A 7,238-nucleotide genomic window follows, 5' to 3' on the forward strand; every position below is an offset into this window, starting at 1 on the left:
TTTTTTTGTGTGTGGAGTCCTGGGATTCTCTCTATATGTGTATACAATCACATTGTCTGCAAATAGTGAGATCTACATGTCTTCTTTGCTCAGTTGTATTCCCTTGATTTCTGTTTGTTTTCTGGCTAGGATTCCCAGTACAATGTTGAATAAGCGTAGTGGTAAAGGGCACCCGTGTCTAGTTCGTTTTTGCAGAGGAAACTTTTTTCAGTTTTTCCCTTTTGATTATGATATTGGCTTTGGGTTTTGAGTAGATGGCCCTTATCATGTTGAGGAGTTTCCCTTCTTTTCTTATTGAGTATTTTATTAGAGACGGGTGTTGGATATTCTGTTTATGTAGATTACTTTGATTGATTTCCAGATGTTGAACCATCACGAATCCCAATTGGTAATGATCAATTTTGTTTTTAGTATGTTGATTGATTCTATTGGCCAGACTTTCTATCTGAAATCTTGCATGTTCATAAAGCATATTGGTGTGTAATTTTCTGTCTATGTGATGGTGTCTTTGACTAGTTTGGGCATCAAGGTTATTTTAGATTCATAGAATGAGTTTGCAAGTTTTCTGTCCCTTTCTGTATTCTGGAACCTGAATGTTTTGTAGAATTCCCTGGGAAGCCATCTGATCCTGGGCTTTTCTTGGTGGGAAGTTTCTTATTTTGTTATGAATCTGTTAAGGTTTTCTATGTACGTCTGAGTTAGTTCAGTTCATGATGTGTTTCTAGGTATTTTTCCATTTCTTCTAAATCAGTGGTTGTCAACCTTCCGAATTCTGTCACCTTTTAATATAGTTCCTCATGTTGTGGTGACCCCCAACCATAAAATTATTTTTGTTGCTACTTCATAACTCTATTTTTGCTACTGTTTTGAATCGTAATATACATATCTGATATGCAGGATGTATTTCCACTGTTACAAATTGAACATAATTCAAGCATAGTGATTAATGACAGAATAATATGCACTTATATATTGTGAAATATTTATTTCTAATTACAAATAAATGAAATTTTGTCTTAAAGCATTGTAGCATGGGTAACAGTCTTCACTCCAGGTACTCATATGTGGGCATATCTGCATGAGTTTACTCCCTACCCTGAGGCAGCGGCGGCAAGTTGCAGTAGCCTTAGTTGAGAAGAGAAAAAGCCCCTGGGCAGCCCTCAGAGACCATAGGGGGTGGGGCGGACAGAGAGCAGAGATGTAAACAGAAGCAACAGTGTAGCAGAACCCCTATCACTGATCCCTGCCTGTGGAGTTGCGAGGGTTTAGTCCTTGCCCTGAGGTGGCGGTGGCAAGCTGGCAAGCTTTGGCTTTGCCGGGGGGTGGGGGTGGGGGGAAGACCAACCCTGCGCAGGCCTTCCAGACTGGGAGAACAGAGAGCAGAGATATAAACAAAAGCTACAATATAGTTGAACCCCGATCCCTGCCCATGGAGCTGCAAGGGTCAAGTTCCTGCCCTGAAGCTGGCGGGGGTAAACTGGCTGTGATGAGACCAAATCCGCCTATAGGCTCCAAATGGTCCTGGCTCTGGCAGAGACAGTGGCAGGGCCAAGGTCAAGCCCCAGCCGGCTTCCCCTGAGGTAAGCCAAAAGCTCCAAGCCCCTCAAAACCCCGTGGGTCTGTGCCTACTTATCTTTATGATGTTCCTCCTGCGTTCCAGTTGTATTAAAGCTCCCTCTAAGCAACTCTCCTGGGCTGGATTCTGCCGAGTCCCTCTGGTATGTGTCACTCCGCCGCCATCTTCCCGGAAGTCCCCCCATCTACTACTTTAATACTAAACCTATACATATATGCACATAGGTCTATTTCCACATTCTCATATATAAATATATTTGCATATTTACATGCCTTTATTTAGACCTCTATAAATGCCCTTTGCCTCCTAGTTCTTTCCTCTATTTCCTTTTACTTTCCTCTTGACCCACTACCATGTGCAGCCTTCATTTGGGTTTCAGTAATTCCTCTCAGTTACATCACTCTTGGTCATGCCCCCTAGCAGGCCTTCTACACCCTCCTCACCACTGATTTCGATCACTTGTTGTTCCCTTGTCCCTGGGTTTGTTAACACCACTTCCTTTCCCCCCATCTCCCCCTTTCCCATGTCCTTCCAGAACTGTCAGTCCCGTTGTTTTCTCCTTCAGATTGTTTATCCAGCCTATCATATTTAGACCTGCGGAGATAACAACATGCACAAAAACAAGAGAGCGTAAAAACAAGCAACAAAAGAAAACAAAACAACAAGGCAATGACAAGAAACAAAACATACCACAACAACAACAAAAAAGAAAAGCTTGTAGTTAATTCAAGGACTGTTTGTTGGTCTTCACGAGTGTTTTCCAGTTGAGTGTGATGAGGCACCAAGCCCTGGCCTTAAAGTCTATTTTTGGTATTCCCTTGGGACTTCGTTGCTCTGTTCCCCTTGCTGTTCTTTCCATGCCCTTAGTGTTTTGCCTTGGTGTGTTGGGATCAGATCTGGCAGAATTCCCTTACTGTCTCCATTGTTGTCCCCTGTAGAGCTATGGGTCAGTGAGGGATGTCGTGTCTCATAGTGGGGCCGGCCACATGGTCTTCTCTGTGGTTTGGCTGCTCTGAGCAGGAATATTGTCCTCAAGGTTCGGTGGGCCGGGATGTGCTCCACTCTCTCTTCCTCACCCTTCATTTGCTCCCATGTGTTCTGAGCAGACACATCCCTCTCCCTGAGCTAAAGCTTCAGTGCTGTCCTCCGAAATAAATTCTTCTGTGGGGAGGGGCAGGTGTCCACGGAGTTGAGATTGGGACCAGCCTCTCAGACCTCTCCACTGGTTGCCTATTCCATGTTGGCATGTTGCATTCACATCTTGGAGCACTGGGTTGAAGTCTGGTCCATCTTTCCTTATCTTTATGATGCTCCTCCTGAGATCCAGCAGTGTTGCATTTCCCTCTTAGTAACTCTCCTGGGCTGATTTCTGTGGAGTCCCTCTAGTATGAGTTACTCAGTCGCCATTTTCCTGGAAGTCCCCCACATTTCTGATAGTTTTATGACCTCTTCCTCAGAGTAATCCATTGGTTTTGGGTGATTTTTGCTTATTTGTGTTTGTTCTTGGTGGTAAGCATTTCATTTGGTTGACTGCTGTTTCCTCAGCATCGTGGTATAGCTCTTAATGCTTTGTTACCTGTTGGTTATGTATAGGCATTTGGCTCTGTTTAGTGACTTGCGAGAGGTCTAATAGGAGCTGGAATATATACAGCTTTAAAATGGAGAAAAGGCAAGAGAGGTGATATGTTAAGCCAGGTTGTCTAGAGAAACACATTCAGTGACATTCATCTGTTTATAAGAAAATTCTTCCTATAAAGACATAATTATATATCAACAAAGCATCCCAGCACAGTCCAATTCAACTCCATTAGTCTGATACTCATCTATAAGGTCCTCTTCAGTGTCAAATAGCCACATGCAGCGACTCACAATACCAGAAGATCACAGGCTGGTCAGTGCAGAGTTGTGTACTTCCAAGGTTGGTGGGGACATGGTAGGGCACCTGCAGCTCTCAGGGTCAGTGACAGTGTCCCAACCAGTAGGAAGTGAGGGGGCAGAGTGGGAGACAGGTACTCAGAGTCCTTCGTTTATTAGAAAGTCACCCTCCCAAGGAGGCATCATCAGTCTATGAAGTGATAGGCAGATTGGGTTTCCCCCCTACACTTTCATACATTTTCAAGTTCTCATAAAATCATCTAATTATCATAGACCACCCCTTGTCAACTTGACACATTTCAACAGCACTTTAACCATACATAATCACCAAAGTAAATAACAAAATAAAGTTTGGGCCTGATGGGATTCAACTAACTTGTATACAACTGAAAAATGCATCAGTCCCATTTAAATTTTATATTCTATAAGCAAATAAAACTATAATATTCTATGCTGAACAATTGCAGATGTGTTAACACTTACACCTGAATCATGTAATCACATCAGCATCTTCCCCCACCTATGAAAGCTTTTAAGCCAGCCACTTTCTCCCTATGATCTCTCCCTGTTTGGGGTATCCACTGCCTATTTCTATCAACCTAGTACTCTGAGGAGACAATTATAATCTTTAATTTGAGGAATCTTTATTCCAGTTGAAATCTTGTGTGTCTGCATCTATAAGCAATGTCAAAACAAGGCAGGCCATTTAACAGATCCAATGTAATGACTTAAGGCAGTGCACTTATAGACTCTAATCATGATTCGCAATATTTGTTTCTATCCCAAATTATATCAATAACAGTAGGTAGAAGAGATCCGCGTAATTCTAGTATAACCAACTCCTAAATACAAGTCTTAAAACAGTAAAATTCAGTCCTTTCTTATTGAACTATCCCATTCATATGCAATATGCCCTTAGACCTCTGGCAGGATCAAGCCAGGGCCAGGCATTCAGTCAGCTGCTTTGACTAAGCATCAGGGCTTTTGACTCTGAAAAGTCCAAAAGGTATTTTGTCCCCTGAGCTGCAATTGAACATCCATTACATTCATTTGCTCCATTTCAAATATGAATAACTAAAGACAGCTTCTAAGAACCCAAAGTTTGACTCCCTATGCCCTTCTAGATGACAACTGAGTAAACTTAGTGGCCCTGATCTCTGACTATCCAAAGGAGAAAAATCCAATTTCATCCAATGTCTTTAAGGCAGAGGTACTATAAGCCTCTCCTCTCCATTTTCATTATTTGTTTCTCTAGCAACCCATTCTTGGTACCATAATGTGTTAGGCCAGGTTGTCTAGAGAAAAATCCAGTGACATTCATCTATGTACAAGAAAAAAATCTTTCTATCATGAAATAATTATATATCAAGAAGGCCTTCCAGCCTAGTCCATCTCATGTCCATAAGTCTGATACTAGTCTACATGTCCCTCTAAATACTTGCATAACTACATACACTGACGCACAATACAGGACTATTACAGGCTGGTGGATTCAAGGTCAGCGGAAGCATGGAAGGGCACTGGCAGCTCTCGAATTCAGTGTTAGAGTCACAGCAAACAGGAAGATGGTGGTTCAGAGAGAAAAGTTTCCACTTTTCTTCGTTTATAAGATGGCCACAGCTCCAAAGAGGCATCATCAGTCTGACCTGGTTAACAGATTGACTCCACCCACACACTTTCACACATCTTCAAGTTGACATAAAAATCATCTAACGACCATAGGTGGGTAATTGGGAAGATGATGACTGGGCGCAGGGGGTGGGAAAAAGTGGAAGAATAAAATAAAAATAATGATAAGCAGCTGTCAAGAGAGACCAACAAATTTGTAAAAATAATGGGTAAATGTATTTTAAGAGGGGAATTGGAATTAATAAGTTCCACTGACTCATGTTTCATGAGGAAAAAGAAAGAGAAAAAAGAGGTAATGCTAGAGTTGTAAGGAGGGGAGGGACAAAACAGACACAAGACCAGGGTATGGCCTAGTGTGGGTACTAATTTCAGTTTCTATGGCATGAATATGGGCATATCTTTGCAAAAAAAAAACAAAACAAAACCTTGTTTGTATATGTGTGCAAGTATCTAAAGGATTGTTTGTTTTTGCCTTGGGTATTCTCTGGAGGATAAGGCTGCACCTGAAGATGGCACTGGAAGGGGGAGTGGTGGATAACTCTTGGAATATGAGAGTATTATAATAGAACAAAAGTACAGACTCCCCACCCCCAAATATTATAAAGTAGAAAATTAAACTGCCTAATGGTTTGGAAATCTTTTCTTTTGGTAGTGTTATTTAGTAAACACATGTGCTTTGTAGGGGAGGTTGAGCAAGTGGTGCAGAAGGGCACCAGAGCTTAATGCAAGAAAGAAGTTAGAAGGGGAGAAGGAAGAAAAAAGGAAAAGTTAAGCTTGGCTATGATTATCTCTGCTCCAAGCTGCCCATACAGAACTTTCCAACAGAGGGCAGTGATATAAGAGGTTTGGCTGTTTGCATTGCCTCAGGGACCTGGAAAAATCAGCTATGCTCCAGGAGGAGTAGGGCTCACAGAAGAGGCTCATGCCTCTTGTCAGTGGTTAACAAGCATTGCTTCTCTCCCATTTCAAGAACTTGGGTCTACTTTTATATTGAGATGCTTGCTGCCAGGAAGTGCAGGATATACTTCCCTGGTGACCTTTTCTGGTAGTTGTTGAGGAGATCTGTTTTCTTCTTGAGAAATTAATTTGCTCATCCTCGTCTTTTATCTCTCCATATGAAGTTGGTAATTAGTTTTCTCATTTGGATCTGTTGTTATGTCACCCTTTTCATCTTAGTACTAAGTGTTTGACTCGTCTTTCTTTCCCTTAAGTTTGCCAGTAGTTGTCAATTTTGTTAATCCTTTCAATAAATGAACTTATTTTCTTGCTATTTTATCATTGTTTTTCTGTTAGTTTATTCTACTCTAATCTTTAGGGTTTCTTTTCGACTGTTGCTGGTGGGTTTATGTTGTTGCCTAGTTCAATAATATATTTTGCAATCTCCATATGTTTGAGTTTATATTCTTGTCCTTTCTATTGTTCATTTCTATTTTTATAGTATTGTGATTTGTTATGTGACTTAACATGCTTGTAGAGTACATGGACACTGGAAAAGAATATATATCATTTCATTGCTGCATGGAGTGTTCTGTGTATATGCAGGGGGTCAAACTGGTCGTACAGTTTAGATCTTATGTTCCTTTTTTCAATTTTTTTTTCTGAAGAAAGGAAGAGGGAGAAGGATAAGAAAAAGAAAAAAATCAGGAAAATAGAGAAAATAAAAGAAAAAATTGATGTGGTTTGGATGAGGATGCTAAATTCTTTTATGGAAATGCAGACTCAAAGGTCTCTGTTCTGTAGGCACATGGATAAAATAATGGAAAAAACTGTAGCTTGGGTGGGTATACATATTTTCACAGCTGCATTGGCATGCAAAGCAACTTACTCAGTGAGGCAGTGCATATCTTAAAGGGACAGAGTGTAGGTGTGTGTGTGGGGGGAGAATAAAGGAAACAGGTAGGGGGAAAAACAAGAAAAAAATGCAGCTTGGATGAGACATTCTGGTCAGACAAGGAGGGCTTCTGCAGTAAGCAGCTGACTTGGTCTGTTATTTATACAGGTCTACCAGAGGTTCGTGTGTGTGTGTGTGTGTGTGTGTGTGTGTGTGTGTGTGTGTAGGCCCTTGAGGATAGTACATAGAAGCAAATTGGGCTTCTACTCTGTTGTGAAAGGGAAACATGGGAGTGGTGTCTGTTCCTGGTGCAGCAACTAGTGAGCA

At 41.3% G+C, this 7,238-nt stretch overlaps 1 protein-coding gene across 1 annotated transcript in view; it reads left to right on the forward strand.

Annotated features, from left to right (window-relative positions):
- RPS6KA6 (ribosomal protein S6 kinase A6) overlaps positions 1–7,238 on the forward strand; it is a 198,090-nt gene that overhangs the window by 102,593 nt on the left and 88,259 nt on the right. The gene's annotated exons all lie outside the window — the stretch shown is intronic.

This window comes from Echinops telfairi, unplaced genomic scaffold (assembly GCF_000313985.2).
Source record: "Echinops telfairi isolate 266 unplaced genomic scaffold, ASM31398v2 ScPeMD7_7419;HRSCAF=8457, whole genome shotgun sequence".
Taxonomy (NCBI): domain Eukaryota; kingdom Metazoa; phylum Chordata; class Mammalia; order Afrosoricida; family Tenrecidae; genus Echinops; species Echinops telfairi.